The sequence below is a fragment of the Ascidia mentula genome, chromosome 2 (assembly GCF_947561715.1).
Source record: "Ascidia mentula chromosome 2, kaAscMent1.1, whole genome shotgun sequence".
Classification (NCBI taxonomy): domain Eukaryota; kingdom Metazoa; phylum Chordata; class Ascidiacea; order Phlebobranchia; family Ascidiidae; genus Ascidia; species Ascidia mentula.
This window is the reverse complement of record NC_138567.1, coordinates 19,531,267-19,541,023: the sequence shown is the minus strand read 5'-3', so window position 1 is coordinate 19,541,023 and position 9,757 is coordinate 19,531,267. Positions and strand designations below refer to the sequence as shown.

At 45.0% G+C, this 9,757-nt stretch overlaps 49 non-coding genes and 4 pseudogenes across 49 annotated transcripts; all 53 read right to left on the bottom strand.

Annotated features, from left to right (window-relative positions):
* Positions 1-44: 44 nt before the first annotated feature.
* LOC145891179 (5S ribosomal RNA) lies at positions 45-163 on the bottom strand. Its single transcript, XR_014399988.1, has one exon. It is a non-coding gene; the product is annotated as a 5S ribosomal RNA (ribosomal RNA).
* Positions 164-228: 65 nt separating this feature from the next.
* Positions 229-347, bottom strand: LOC145892618 (5S ribosomal RNA; annotated as a pseudogene).
* Positions 348-412: 65 nt separating this feature from the next.
* On the bottom strand, positions 413-531 carry LOC145892498 (5S ribosomal RNA). The gene has a single exon (XR_014401123.1). It is a non-coding gene; the product is annotated as a 5S ribosomal RNA (ribosomal RNA).
* Positions 532-596: 65 nt separating this feature from the next.
* LOC145892487 (5S ribosomal RNA) lies at positions 597-715 on the bottom strand. The gene has a single exon (XR_014401122.1). It is a non-coding gene; the product is annotated as a 5S ribosomal RNA (ribosomal RNA).
* Positions 716-781: 66 nt separating this feature from the next.
* On the bottom strand, positions 782-900 carry LOC145892475 (5S ribosomal RNA). Its single transcript, XR_014401121.1, has one exon. It is a non-coding gene; the product is annotated as a 5S ribosomal RNA (ribosomal RNA).
* A 65-nt stretch (positions 901-965) lies between these two features.
* Positions 966-1,084, bottom strand: LOC145892464 (5S ribosomal RNA). Its single transcript, XR_014401120.1, has one exon. It is a non-coding gene; the product is annotated as a 5S ribosomal RNA (ribosomal RNA).
* Positions 1,085-1,149: 65 nt separating this feature from the next.
* LOC145891485 (5S ribosomal RNA) lies at positions 1,150-1,268 on the bottom strand. Its single transcript, XR_014400274.1, has one exon. It is a non-coding gene; the product is annotated as a 5S ribosomal RNA (ribosomal RNA).
* Positions 1,269-1,333: 65 nt separating this feature from the next.
* On the bottom strand, positions 1,334-1,452 carry LOC145892453 (5S ribosomal RNA). The gene has a single exon (XR_014401119.1). It is a non-coding gene; the product is annotated as a 5S ribosomal RNA (ribosomal RNA).
* Positions 1,453-1,517: 65 nt separating this feature from the next.
* Positions 1,518-1,636, bottom strand: LOC145891838 (5S ribosomal RNA). The gene has a single exon (XR_014400610.1). It is a non-coding gene; the product is annotated as a 5S ribosomal RNA (ribosomal RNA).
* Positions 1,637-1,702: 66 nt separating this feature from the next.
* Positions 1,703-1,810, bottom strand: LOC145892725 (5S ribosomal RNA; annotated as a pseudogene).
* Positions 1,811-1,875: 65 nt separating this feature from the next.
* Positions 1,876-1,994, bottom strand: LOC145891238 (5S ribosomal RNA). Its single transcript, XR_014400043.1, has one exon. It is a non-coding gene; the product is annotated as a 5S ribosomal RNA (ribosomal RNA).
* Positions 1,995-2,059: 65 nt separating this feature from the next.
* On the bottom strand, positions 2,060-2,178 carry LOC145891266 (5S ribosomal RNA). The gene has a single exon (XR_014400069.1). It is a non-coding gene; the product is annotated as a 5S ribosomal RNA (ribosomal RNA).
* Positions 2,179-2,243: 65 nt separating this feature from the next.
* Positions 2,244-2,362, bottom strand: LOC145890931 (5S ribosomal RNA). Its single transcript, XR_014399754.1, has one exon. It is a non-coding gene; the product is annotated as a 5S ribosomal RNA (ribosomal RNA).
* A 65-nt stretch (positions 2,363-2,427) lies between these two features.
* Positions 2,428-2,546, bottom strand: LOC145891076 (5S ribosomal RNA). Its single transcript, XR_014399890.1, has one exon. It is a non-coding gene; the product is annotated as a 5S ribosomal RNA (ribosomal RNA).
* Positions 2,547-2,611: 65 nt separating this feature from the next.
* On the bottom strand, positions 2,612-2,730 carry LOC145891098 (5S ribosomal RNA). Its single transcript, XR_014399911.1, has one exon. It is a non-coding gene; the product is annotated as a 5S ribosomal RNA (ribosomal RNA).
* A 66-nt stretch (positions 2,731-2,796) lies between these two features.
* Positions 2,797-2,915, bottom strand: LOC145891176 (5S ribosomal RNA). Its single transcript, XR_014399985.1, has one exon. It is a non-coding gene; the product is annotated as a 5S ribosomal RNA (ribosomal RNA).
* Positions 2,916-2,980: 65 nt separating this feature from the next.
* On the bottom strand, positions 2,981-3,099 carry LOC145892441 (5S ribosomal RNA). The gene has a single exon (XR_014401117.1). It is a non-coding gene; the product is annotated as a 5S ribosomal RNA (ribosomal RNA).
* Positions 3,100-3,164: 65 nt separating this feature from the next.
* LOC145892334 (5S ribosomal RNA) lies at positions 3,165-3,283 on the bottom strand. The gene has a single exon (XR_014401071.1). It is a non-coding gene; the product is annotated as a 5S ribosomal RNA (ribosomal RNA).
* A 65-nt stretch (positions 3,284-3,348) lies between these two features.
* Positions 3,349-3,467, bottom strand: LOC145891006 (5S ribosomal RNA). The gene has a single exon (XR_014399823.1). It is a non-coding gene; the product is annotated as a 5S ribosomal RNA (ribosomal RNA).
* A 65-nt stretch (positions 3,468-3,532) lies between these two features.
* LOC145891018 (5S ribosomal RNA) lies at positions 3,533-3,651 on the bottom strand. Its single transcript, XR_014399835.1, has one exon. It is a non-coding gene; the product is annotated as a 5S ribosomal RNA (ribosomal RNA).
* Positions 3,652-3,717: 66 nt separating this feature from the next.
* On the bottom strand, positions 3,718-3,836 carry LOC145891141 (5S ribosomal RNA). The gene has a single exon (XR_014399952.1). It is a non-coding gene; the product is annotated as a 5S ribosomal RNA (ribosomal RNA).
* A 65-nt stretch (positions 3,837-3,901) lies between these two features.
* Positions 3,902-4,020, bottom strand: LOC145892430 (5S ribosomal RNA). The gene has a single exon (XR_014401116.1). It is a non-coding gene; the product is annotated as a 5S ribosomal RNA (ribosomal RNA).
* Positions 4,021-4,086: 66 nt separating this feature from the next.
* On the bottom strand, positions 4,087-4,205 carry LOC145891555 (5S ribosomal RNA). Its single transcript, XR_014400340.1, has one exon. It is a non-coding gene; the product is annotated as a 5S ribosomal RNA (ribosomal RNA).
* A 65-nt stretch (positions 4,206-4,270) lies between these two features.
* LOC145892419 (5S ribosomal RNA) lies at positions 4,271-4,389 on the bottom strand. The gene has a single exon (XR_014401115.1). It is a non-coding gene; the product is annotated as a 5S ribosomal RNA (ribosomal RNA).
* A 65-nt stretch (positions 4,390-4,454) lies between these two features.
* LOC145891178 (5S ribosomal RNA) lies at positions 4,455-4,573 on the bottom strand. The gene has a single exon (XR_014399987.1). It is a non-coding gene; the product is annotated as a 5S ribosomal RNA (ribosomal RNA).
* A 65-nt stretch (positions 4,574-4,638) lies between these two features.
* LOC145892407 (5S ribosomal RNA) lies at positions 4,639-4,757 on the bottom strand. Its single transcript, XR_014401114.1, has one exon. It is a non-coding gene; the product is annotated as a 5S ribosomal RNA (ribosomal RNA).
* A 65-nt stretch (positions 4,758-4,822) lies between these two features.
* On the bottom strand, positions 4,823-4,941 carry LOC145891283 (5S ribosomal RNA). The gene has a single exon (XR_014400084.1). It is a non-coding gene; the product is annotated as a 5S ribosomal RNA (ribosomal RNA).
* Positions 4,942-5,006: 65 nt separating this feature from the next.
* On the bottom strand, positions 5,007-5,125 carry LOC145891007 (5S ribosomal RNA). Its single transcript, XR_014399824.1, has one exon. It is a non-coding gene; the product is annotated as a 5S ribosomal RNA (ribosomal RNA).
* A 66-nt stretch (positions 5,126-5,191) lies between these two features.
* On the bottom strand, positions 5,192-5,310 carry LOC145891140 (5S ribosomal RNA). The gene has a single exon (XR_014399951.1). It is a non-coding gene; the product is annotated as a 5S ribosomal RNA (ribosomal RNA).
* A 65-nt stretch (positions 5,311-5,375) lies between these two features.
* LOC145892395 (5S ribosomal RNA) lies at positions 5,376-5,494 on the bottom strand. The gene has a single exon (XR_014401113.1). It is a non-coding gene; the product is annotated as a 5S ribosomal RNA (ribosomal RNA).
* Positions 5,495-5,559: 65 nt separating this feature from the next.
* LOC145892383 (5S ribosomal RNA) lies at positions 5,560-5,678 on the bottom strand. Its single transcript, XR_014401112.1, has one exon. It is a non-coding gene; the product is annotated as a 5S ribosomal RNA (ribosomal RNA).
* Positions 5,679-5,743: 65 nt separating this feature from the next.
* Positions 5,744-5,862, bottom strand: LOC145891177 (5S ribosomal RNA). The gene has a single exon (XR_014399986.1). It is a non-coding gene; the product is annotated as a 5S ribosomal RNA (ribosomal RNA).
* A 65-nt stretch (positions 5,863-5,927) lies between these two features.
* On the bottom strand, positions 5,928-6,046 carry LOC145891054 (5S ribosomal RNA). The gene has a single exon (XR_014399869.1). It is a non-coding gene; the product is annotated as a 5S ribosomal RNA (ribosomal RNA).
* A 66-nt stretch (positions 6,047-6,112) lies between these two features.
* Positions 6,113-6,231, bottom strand: LOC145892371 (5S ribosomal RNA). The gene has a single exon (XR_014401106.1). It is a non-coding gene; the product is annotated as a 5S ribosomal RNA (ribosomal RNA).
* A 65-nt stretch (positions 6,232-6,296) lies between these two features.
* On the bottom strand, positions 6,297-6,415 carry LOC145892359 (5S ribosomal RNA). Its single transcript, XR_014401095.1, has one exon. It is a non-coding gene; the product is annotated as a 5S ribosomal RNA (ribosomal RNA).
* A 65-nt stretch (positions 6,416-6,480) lies between these two features.
* LOC145892347 (5S ribosomal RNA) lies at positions 6,481-6,599 on the bottom strand. Its single transcript, XR_014401084.1, has one exon. It is a non-coding gene; the product is annotated as a 5S ribosomal RNA (ribosomal RNA).
* Positions 6,600-6,664: 65 nt separating this feature from the next.
* On the bottom strand, positions 6,665-6,783 carry LOC145892336 (5S ribosomal RNA). The gene has a single exon (XR_014401073.1). It is a non-coding gene; the product is annotated as a 5S ribosomal RNA (ribosomal RNA).
* A 65-nt stretch (positions 6,784-6,848) lies between these two features.
* On the bottom strand, positions 6,849-6,967 carry LOC145891043 (5S ribosomal RNA). Its single transcript, XR_014399858.1, has one exon. It is a non-coding gene; the product is annotated as a 5S ribosomal RNA (ribosomal RNA).
* A 65-nt stretch (positions 6,968-7,032) lies between these two features.
* On the bottom strand, positions 7,033-7,151 carry LOC145892323 (5S ribosomal RNA). Its single transcript, XR_014401061.1, has one exon. It is a non-coding gene; the product is annotated as a 5S ribosomal RNA (ribosomal RNA).
* A 65-nt stretch (positions 7,152-7,216) lies between these two features.
* On the bottom strand, positions 7,217-7,335 carry LOC145890934 (5S ribosomal RNA). Its single transcript, XR_014399757.1, has one exon. It is a non-coding gene; the product is annotated as a 5S ribosomal RNA (ribosomal RNA).
* Positions 7,336-7,400: 65 nt separating this feature from the next.
* On the bottom strand, positions 7,401-7,518 carry LOC145891726 (5S ribosomal RNA). Its single transcript, XR_014400502.1, has one exon. It is a non-coding gene; the product is annotated as a 5S ribosomal RNA (ribosomal RNA).
* A 65-nt stretch (positions 7,519-7,583) lies between these two features.
* On the bottom strand, positions 7,584-7,702 carry LOC145892588 (5S ribosomal RNA; annotated as a pseudogene).
* Positions 7,703-7,767: 65 nt separating this feature from the next.
* On the bottom strand, positions 7,768-7,886 carry LOC145892612 (5S ribosomal RNA; annotated as a pseudogene).
* Positions 7,887-7,951: 65 nt separating this feature from the next.
* Positions 7,952-8,070, bottom strand: LOC145891805 (5S ribosomal RNA). Its single transcript, XR_014400578.1, has one exon. It is a non-coding gene; the product is annotated as a 5S ribosomal RNA (ribosomal RNA).
* Positions 8,071-8,135: 65 nt separating this feature from the next.
* Positions 8,136-8,254, bottom strand: LOC145892311 (5S ribosomal RNA). Its single transcript, XR_014401050.1, has one exon. It is a non-coding gene; the product is annotated as a 5S ribosomal RNA (ribosomal RNA).
* A 66-nt stretch (positions 8,255-8,320) lies between these two features.
* On the bottom strand, positions 8,321-8,439 carry LOC145892299 (5S ribosomal RNA). The gene has a single exon (XR_014401039.1). It is a non-coding gene; the product is annotated as a 5S ribosomal RNA (ribosomal RNA).
* A 65-nt stretch (positions 8,440-8,504) lies between these two features.
* LOC145892288 (5S ribosomal RNA) lies at positions 8,505-8,623 on the bottom strand. The gene has a single exon (XR_014401028.1). It is a non-coding gene; the product is annotated as a 5S ribosomal RNA (ribosomal RNA).
* Positions 8,624-8,689: 66 nt separating this feature from the next.
* LOC145892276 (5S ribosomal RNA) lies at positions 8,690-8,808 on the bottom strand. Its single transcript, XR_014401019.1, has one exon. It is a non-coding gene; the product is annotated as a 5S ribosomal RNA (ribosomal RNA).
* A 65-nt stretch (positions 8,809-8,873) lies between these two features.
* Positions 8,874-8,992, bottom strand: LOC145892265 (5S ribosomal RNA). The gene has a single exon (XR_014401008.1). It is a non-coding gene; the product is annotated as a 5S ribosomal RNA (ribosomal RNA).
* Positions 8,993-9,058: 66 nt separating this feature from the next.
* Positions 9,059-9,177, bottom strand: LOC145892253 (5S ribosomal RNA). Its single transcript, XR_014400999.1, has one exon. It is a non-coding gene; the product is annotated as a 5S ribosomal RNA (ribosomal RNA).
* A 65-nt stretch (positions 9,178-9,242) lies between these two features.
* On the bottom strand, positions 9,243-9,361 carry LOC145892242 (5S ribosomal RNA). The gene has a single exon (XR_014400988.1). It is a non-coding gene; the product is annotated as a 5S ribosomal RNA (ribosomal RNA).
* A 66-nt stretch (positions 9,362-9,427) lies between these two features.
* Positions 9,428-9,546, bottom strand: LOC145892230 (5S ribosomal RNA). The gene has a single exon (XR_014400977.1). It is a non-coding gene; the product is annotated as a 5S ribosomal RNA (ribosomal RNA).
* Positions 9,547-9,611: 65 nt separating this feature from the next.
* LOC145892218 (5S ribosomal RNA) lies at positions 9,612-9,730 on the bottom strand. The gene has a single exon (XR_014400969.1). It is a non-coding gene; the product is annotated as a 5S ribosomal RNA (ribosomal RNA).
* Between the last annotated feature and the right edge of the window lie 27 nt (positions 9,731-9,757).

The following is a 9,757-nucleotide window of genomic DNA, read 5'->3' as shown; positions in this document are numbered from 1 at the left end:
ACATTTATGGGCAATTCAAAGCATACTTTGTGCAAATAGCAAAATGACCACAACACTTGGTATTCCTAGGCGGTCACCCATCCAAGTACTCACCAAGCCCTAGGTTGCTTAACTGCCGAGATCGAACGAGATCGGGTGCTTTCAACCTGGTATGGCCGTAGACGTTTGTTAGTCTGTTTTGACGACATTTATAGGCAATTCAAAGCATACTTTGTGCAAATAGTAAAATGAATACAACACTTGGTATTGCTAGGCGGTCACCCATCCAAGTACTAACCAAGCCCGAGGTTGCTTAACTGCGGAGATCGAACGAGATCGGGTGCTTTCAACCTGGTATGGCCTTAGACGTGTGTTAGTCTGTTATGACGATCTTTATGCGCAATTCAAAGCATACTTTGCATAAACAGAAAAATGACTACAACACTTGGTATTCCTAGGCGGTCACCCATCCAAGTACTAACCAAGCCCGAGGTTGCTTAACTGCCGAGATCGAACGAGATCGGGTGCTTTCAACCTGGTATGGCCGTAGACGTTTGTTAGTCTGTTTTGACGACATTTATGCGCAATTCAAAGCATACTTTGGGTAAACAGAAAAATGACTACAACACTTGGTATTCCTAGGCGGTCACCCATCCAAGTACTAACCAAGCCCGAGGTTGCTTAACTGCCGAGATCGAACGAGATCGGGTGCTTTCAACCTGGTATGGCCGTAGACGTTTGTTAGACTGTTTTGACGACATTTATGCGCAATTCAAAGCATAACTTTGGGTAAACAGAAAAATGACTACAACACTTGGTATTCCTAGGCGGTCACCCATCCAAGTACTAACCAAGCCCGAGGTTGCTTAACTGCCGAGATCGAACGAGATCGGGTGCTTTCAACCTGGTATGGCCGTAGACGTTTGTTAGTCTGTTATGACGATCTTGATGCGCAATTCAAAGCATACTTTGTATAAACAGAAAAATGACTACAACACTTGGTATTCCTAGGCGGTCACCCATCCAAGTACTAACCAAGCCCGAGGTTGCTTAACTGCCGAGATCGAACGAGATCGGGTGCTTTCAACCTGGTATGGCCGTAGACGTTTGTTAGTGTGTTTTGACGACATTTATGAGCAATTCAAAGCATACTTTGTGCAAATAGCAAAATGACTACAACACTTGGTATTCCTAGGCGGTCACCCACCCAAGTACTAACCAATCCCTAGGTTGCTTAACTGCCGAGATCGAACGAGATCGGGTGCTTTCAACCTGGTATGGCCGTAGACGTTTGTTAGTCTGTTTTGACGACATTTATGCTCAATTCAAAGCATACTTTGGGTAAACAGAAAAATGACTACAACACTTGGTATTCCTAGGCGGTCACCCATCCAAGTACTAACCAAGCCCGAGGTTGCTTAACTGCCGAGATCGAACGAGATCGGGTGCTTTCAACCTGGTATGGCCGTAGACGTTTGTTAGTCTGTTTTGACGACATTTATGGGCAATTCAAAGCATACTTTGTGCAAATAGTAAAATGAATAAAACACTTGGTATTCCTAGGCGGTCACCCATCCAAGTACTAACCAAGCCCGAGGTTGCTTAACTGCCGAGATCGAACGAGATCGGGTGCTTTCAACCTGGTATGGCCGTAGACGTTTGTTAGACAGTTTTGACGACATTTATGCGCAATTCAAAGCATAACTTTGGGTAAACAGAAAAATGACTACAACACTTGGTATTCCTAGGCGGTCACCCAACCAAGCCCGAGGTTGCTTAACTGCCGAGATCGAACGAGATCGGGTGCTTTCAACCTGGTATGGCCGTAGACGTTTGTTAGTCTGTTTTGACGACATTTATGCGCAATTCAAAGCATACTTTGGGTAAACAGAAAAATGACTACAACACTTGGTATTCCTGGGCGGTCACCCATCCAAGTACTCACCAAGCCCGAGGTTGCTTAACTGCCGAGATCGAACGAGATCGGGTGCTTTCAACCTGGTATGGCCGTAGACGTTTGTTAGACTGTTTTGACGACATTTATGCTCAATTCAAAGCATACTTTGGGTAAACAGAAAAATGACTACAACACTCGGTATTCCTAGGCGGTCACCCATCCAAGTACTAACCAAGCCCGAGGTTGCTTAACTGCCGAGACCGAACGAGATCGGGTGTTTTCAACCTGGTATGGCCGTAGACGTTTGTTAGTCTGTTTTGACGACATTTATGGGCAATTCAAAGCTTACTTTGTGCAAATAGTAAAAGGAATACAACACTTGGTATTCCTAGGCGGTCACCCATCCAAGTACTAACCAAGCCCGAGGTTGCTTAACTGCCGAGATCGAACGAGATCGGGTGCTTTCAACCTGGTATGGCCGTAGACGTTTGTTAGTCTGTTATGACGAACTTTATGCGCAATTCAAAGCATACTTTGGGTAAACAGAAAAATGACTACAACACTTGGTATTCCTAGGCGGTCACCCATCCAAGTACTAACCAAGCCCGAGGTTGCTTAACTGCCGAGACCGAACGAGATCGGGTGTTTTCAACCTGGTATGGCCGTAGACGTTTGTTAGTCTGTTTTGACGACATTTATGGGCAATTCAAAGCTTACTTTGTGCAAATAGTAAAATGAATACAACACTTGGTATTCCTAGGCGGTCACCCATCCAAGTACTAACCAAGCCCGAGGTTGCTTAACTGCCGAGATCGAACGAGATCGGGTGCTTTCAACCTGGTATGGCCGTAGACGTTTGTTAGACTGTTTTGACGACATTTATGCGCAATTCAAAGAATAATTTTGGGAAAACAGAAAAATGACTACAACACTTGGTATTCCTAGGCGGTCACCCATCCAAGTACTAACCAAGCCCGAGGTTGCTTAACTGCCGAGATCGAACGAGATCGGGTGCTTTTAACCTGGTATGGCCGTAGACGTTTGTTAGACTGTTTTGACGACATTTATGCTCAATTCAAAGCATACTTTGGGTAAACAGAAAAATGACTACAACACTTGGTATTCCTAGGCGGTCACCCATCCAAGTACTAACCAAGCCCGAGGTTGCTTAACTGCCGAGATCGAACGAGATCGGGTGCTTTCAACCTGGTATGGCCGTAGACGTTTGTTAGTCTGTTTTGACGACATTTATGGGCAATTCAAAGCATACTTTGTGCAAATAGTAAAATGAATACAACACTTGGTATTCCTAGGCGGTCACCCATCCAAGTACTAACCAAGCCCGAGGTTGCTTAACTGCCGAGATCGAACGAGATCGGGTGCTTTCAACCTTTTATGGCCGTAGACGTTTGTTAGTGTGTTTTGACGAAATTTATGAGCAATTCAAAGCATACTTTGTGCAAATAGCAAAATGAATACAACACTTGGTATTCCTAGGCGGTCACCCATCCAAGTACTAACCAAGCCCTAGGTTGCTTAACTGCCGAGATCGAACGAGATCGGGTGCTTTCAACCTGGTATGGCCGTAGACGTTTGTTAGTCTGGTATGACGATCTTTATGCGCAATTCAAAGCATACTTTGGGTAAACAGAAAAATGACTACAACACTTGGTATTCCTAGGCGGTCACCCATCCAAGTACTATCCAAGCCCGAGGTTGCTTAACTGCCGAGATCGAATGAGATCGGGTGCTTTCAACCTGGTATGGCCGTAGACGTTTGTTAGACTGTTTTGACGACATTTATGCGCAATTCAAAGCATAACTTTGTGTAAACAGAAAAATGACTACAACACTTGGTATTCCTAGGCGGTCACCCATCCAAGTACTAACCAAGCCCGAGGTTGGTTAACTGCCGAGATCGAACGAGATCGGGTGCTTTCAACCTGGTATGGCCGTAGACGTTTGTTAGACTGTTTTGACGACATTTATGCCCAATTCAAACCATACTTTGGGTAAACAGAAAAATGACTACAACACTTGGTATTCCTAGGCGGTCACCCATCCAAGTACTAACCAAGCCCGAGGTTGCTTAACTGCCGAGATCGAACGAGATCGGGTGCTTTCAACCTGGTATGGCCGTAGACGTTTGTTAGACAGTTTTGACGACATTTATGCGCAATTCAAAGCATAACTTTGGGTAAACAGAAAAATGACTACAACACTTGGTATTCCTAGGCGGTCACCCATCCAAGTACTAACCAAGCCCTAGGTTGCTTAACTGCCAAAATCGAACGAGATCGGGTGCTTTCAACCTGGTATGGCCGTAGACGTTTGTTAGTCTGTTATGACGATCTTTATGCGCAATTCAAAGCATACTTTGTATAAACAGAAAAATGACTACAACACTTGGTATTCCTAGGCGGTCACCCATCCAAGTACTAACCAAGCCCGAGGTTGCTTAACTGCCGAGATCGAACGAGATCGGGTGCTTTCAACCTGGTATGGCCGTAGACGTTTGTTAGTCTGTTTTGACGAAATTTATCAGCAATTCAAAGCATACTTTGTGCAAATAGCAAAATGACCACAACACTTGGTATTCCTAGGCGGTCACCCATCCAAGTACTCACCAAGCCCTAGGTTGCTTAACTGCCGAGATCGAACGAGATCGGGTGCTTTCAACCTGGTATGGCCGTAGACGTTTGTTAGTCTGTTATGACGATCTTTATGCGCAATTCAAAGCATACTTTGTATAAACAGAAAAATGACTACAACACTTGGTATTCCTAGGCGGTCACCCATCCAAGTACTAACCAAGCCCGAGGTTGCTTAACTGCCGAGATCGAACGAGATCGGGTGCTTTCAACCTGGTATGGCCGTAGACGTTTGTTAGTGTGTTTTGACGAAATTTATGAGCAATTCAAAGCATACTTTGTGCAAATAGCAAAATGAACACAACACTTGGTATTCCTAGGCGGTCACCCATCCAAGTACTAACCAAGCCCTAGGTTGCTTAACTGCCGAGATCGAACGAGATCGGGTGCTTTCAACCTGGTATGGCCGTAGACGTTTGTTTGTCTGGTATGACGATCTTTATGCGCAATTCAAAGCATACTTTGGGTAAACAGAAAAATGACTACAACACTTGGTATTCCTAGGCGGTCACCCATCCAAGTACTATCCAAGCCCGAGGTTGCTTAACTGCCGAGATCGAATGAGATCGGGTGCTTTCAACCTGGTATGGCCGTAGACGTTTGTTAGACTGTTTTGACGACATTTATGCGCAATTCAAAGCATAACTTTGTGTAAACAGAAAAATGACTACAACACTTGGTATTCCTAGGCGGTCACCCATCCAAGTACTAACCAAGCCCGAGGTTGGTTAACTGCCGAGATCGAACGAGATCGGGTGCTTTCAACCTGGTATGGCCGTAGACGTTTGTTAGACTGTTTTGACGACATTTATGCCCAATTCAAAGCATACTTTGGGTAAACAGAAAAATGACTACAACACTTGGTATTCCTAGGCGGTCACCCATCCAAGTACTAACCAAGCCCGAGGTTGCTTAACTGCCGAGATCGAACGAGATCGGGTGCTTTCAACCTGGTATGGCCGTAGACGTTTGTTAGACTGTTTTGACGATCTTTATGCGCAATTCAAAGCATACTTTGTATAAACAGAAAAATGACTACAACACTTGGTATTCCTAGGCGGTCACCCATCCAAGTACTAACCAAGCCCGAGGTTGCTTAACTGCCGAGATCGAACGAGATCGGGTGCTTTCAACCTGGTATGGCCGTAGACGTTTGTTAGTCTGTTTTGACGAAATTTATGAGCAATTCAAAGCATACTTTGTGCAAATAGCAAAATGACCACAACACTTGGTATTCCTAGGCGGTCACCCATCCAAGTACTCACCAAGCCCTAGGTTGCTTAACTGCCGAGATCGAACGAGATCGGGTGCTTTCAACCTGGTATGGCCGTAGACGTTTGTTAGTCTGTTATGACGATCTTTATGCGCAATTCAAAGCATACTTTGTATAAACAGAAAAATGACTACAACACTTGGTATTCCTAGGCGGTCACCCATCCAAGTACTAACCAAGCCCTAGGTTGCTTAACTGCCGAGATCGAACGAGATCGGGTGCTTTCAACCTGGTATGGCCGTAGACGTTTGTTAGACTGTTTTGACGACATTTATGCGCAATTCAAAGCATAACTTTGTGTAAACAGAAAAATGACTACAACACTTGGTATTCCTAGGCGGTCACCCATCCAAGTACTAACCAAGCCCGAGGTTGCTTAACTGCCGAGATCGAACGAGATCGGGTGCTTTCAACCTGGTATGGCCGTAGACGTTTGTTAGCGTGTTTTGACGACATTTATGAGCAATTCAAAGCATACTTTGTATAAACAGAAAAATGACTACAACACTTGGTATTCCTAGGCGGTCACCCATCCAAGTACTAACCAAGCCCGAGGTTGCTTAACTGCCGAGATCGAACGAGATCGGGTGCTTTCAACCTGGTATGGCCGTAGACGTTTGTTAGTCTGTTATGACGATCTTTATGCGCAATTCAAAGCATACTTTGTATAAACAGAAAAATGACTACAACACTTGGTATTCCTAGGCGGTCACCCATCCAAGTACTAACCAAGCCCGAGGTTGCTTAACTGCCGAGATCGAACGAGATCGGGTGCTTTCAACCTGGTATGGCCGTAGACGTTTGTTAGTCTGTTATGACGATCTTTATGCGCAATTCAAAGCATACTTTGTATAAACAGAAAAATGACTACAACACTTGGTATTCCTAGGCGGTCACCCATCCAAGTACTAACCAAGCCCGAGGTTGCTTAACTGCCGAGATCGAACGAGATCGGGTGCTTTCAACCTGGTATGGCCGTAGACGTTTGTTAGCGTGTTTTGACGACATTTATGAGCAATTCAAAGCATACTTTGTGCAAATAGAAAAATGACTACAACACTTGGTATTCCTAGGCGGTCACCCATCCAAGTACTAACCAAGCCCTAGGTTGCTTAACTGCCGAGATCGAACGAGATCGGGTGCTTTCAACCTGGTATGGCCGTAGACGTTTGTTAGTCTGTTATGACGATCTTTATGCGCAATTCAAAGCATACTTTGTATAAACAGAAAAATGACTACAACACTTGGTATTCCTAGGCGGTCACCCATCCAAGTACTAACCAAGCCCGAGGTTGCTTAACTGCCGAGATCGAACGAGATCGGGTGCTTTCAACCTGGTATGGCCGTAGACGTTTGTTAGTCTGTTTTGACGAAATTTATGAGCAATTCAAAGCATACTTTGTGCAAATAGCAAAATGACCACAACACTTGGTATTCCTAGGCGGTCACCCATCCAAGTACTAACCAAGCCCGAGGTTGCTTAACTGCCGAGATCGAACGAGATCGGGTGCTTTCAACCTGGTATGGCCGTAGACGTTTGTTAGTCTGTTATGACGATCTTTATGCGCAATTCAAAGCATACTTTGTTTAAACAGAAAAATGACTACAACACTTGGTATTCCTAGGCGGTCACCCATCCAAGTACTAACCAAGCCCGAGGTTGCTTAACTGCCGAGATCGAACGAGATCGGTGCTTTCAACCTGGTATGGCCGTAGACGTTTGTTAGTCTGTTTTGACGACATTTATAGGCAATTCAAAGCATACTTTGTGCAAATAGTAAAATGAATACAACACTCGGTATTGCTAGGCGGTCACCCATCCAAGTACTAACCAAGCCCGAGGTTGCTTAAATGCCGAGATCGAACGAGATCGGATGCTTTCAACCTGGTATGGCCGTAGACGTTTGTTAGTCTGTTTTGACGACATTCATGGGCAATTCAAAGCATGCTTTGTGCAAATAGTAAAATGAATACAACACTTGGTATTCCTAGGCGGTCACCCATCCAAGTACTAACCAACCACGAGGTTGCTTAACTGCCGAGATCGAACGAGATCTGGTGCTTTCAACCTGGTATGGCCGTAGACGTTTGTTAGTCTGTTATGACGATCTTTATGCGCAATTCAAAGCATACTTTGTATAAACAGAAAAATGACTACAACACTTGGTATTCCTAGGCGGTCACCCATCCAAGTGCTAACCAAGCCCGAGGTTGCTTAACTGCCGAGATCGAAGGAGATCGGGTGCTTTCAACCTGGTATGGCCGTAGACGTTTGTTAGTCTGTTTTGACGACATTTATGCGCAATTCAAAGCATTCTTTGGGTAAACAGAAAAATGACTACAACACTTGGTATTCCTAGGCGGTCACCCATCCAAGTACTAACCAAGCCCGAGGTTGCTTAACTGCCGAGATCGAACGAGATCGGGTGCTTTCAACCTGGTATGGCCGTAGACGTTTGTTAGACTGTTTTGACGACATTTATGCGCAATTCAAAGCATAACTTTGGGTAAACAGAAAAATGACTACAACACTTGGTATTCCTAGGCGGTCACCCATCCAAGTACTAACCAAGCCCGAGGTTGCTTAACTGCCGAGATCGAACGAGATCGGGTGCTTTCAACCTGGTATGGCCGTAGACGTTTGTTAGACTGTTTTGACGACATTTATGGGCAATTCAAAGCATACTTTGGGTAAACAGAAAAATGACTACAACACTTGGTATTCCTAGGCGGTCACCCATCCAAGTACTAACCAAGCCCGAGGTTGCTTAACTGCCGAGATCGAACGAGATCGGGTGCTTTCAACCTGGTATGGCCGTAGACGTTTGTTAGACTGTTTTGACGACATTTATGCGCAATTCAAAGCATAACTTTGGGTAAACAGAAAAATGACTACAACACTTGGTATTCCTAGGCGGTCACCCATCCAAGTACTAACCAAGCCCGAGGTTGCTTAACTGCCGAGATCGAACGAGATCGGGTGCTTTCAACCTGGTATGGCCGTAGACGTTTGTTAGTCTGTTTTGACGACATTTATGCGCAATTCAAAGCATACTTTGGGTAAACAGAAAAATGACTACAACACTTGGTATTCCTAGGCGGTCACCCATCCAAGTACTAACCAAGCCCGAGGTTGCTTAACTGCCGAGATCGAACGAGATCGGGTGCTTTCAACCTGGTATGGCCGTAGACGTTTGTTAGACTGTTTTGACGACATTTATGCGCAATTCAAAGCATAACTTTGGGTAAACAGAAAAATGACTACAACACTTGGTATTCCTAGGCGGTCACCCATCCAAGTACTAACCAAGCCCGAGGTTGCTTAACTGCCGAGATCGAACGAGATCGGGTGCTTTCAACCTGGTATGGCCGTAGACGTTTGTTAGACTGTTTTGGCGAGATTTATGGGCAATTCAAAGCATACTTTGGGTAAACAGAAAAATGACTACAACACTTGGTATTCCTAGGCGGTCACCCATCCAAGTACTAACCAAGCCCGAGGTTGCTTAACTGCCGAGATCGAACGAGATCGGGTGCTTTCAACCTGGTATGGCCGTAGACGTTTGTTGGACTGTTTTGACGACATTTATGCGCAATTCAAAGCATAACTTTGGGTAAACAGAAAAATGACTACAACACTTGGTATTCCTAGGCGGTCACCCATCCAAGTACTAACCAAGCCCGAGGTTGCTTAACTGCCGAGATCGAACGAGATCGGGTGCTTTCAACCTGGTATGGCCGTAGACGTTTGTTAGACTGTTTTGACGACATTTATGCTCAATTCAAAGCATACTTTGGGTAAACAGAAAAATGACTACAACACTTGGTATTCCTAGGCGGTCACCCATCCAAGTACTAACCAAGCCCGAGGTTGCTTAACTGCCGAGATCGAACGAGATCGGGTGCTTTCAACCTGGTATGGCCGTAGACGTTTGTTAGACTGTTTTGACGACATTT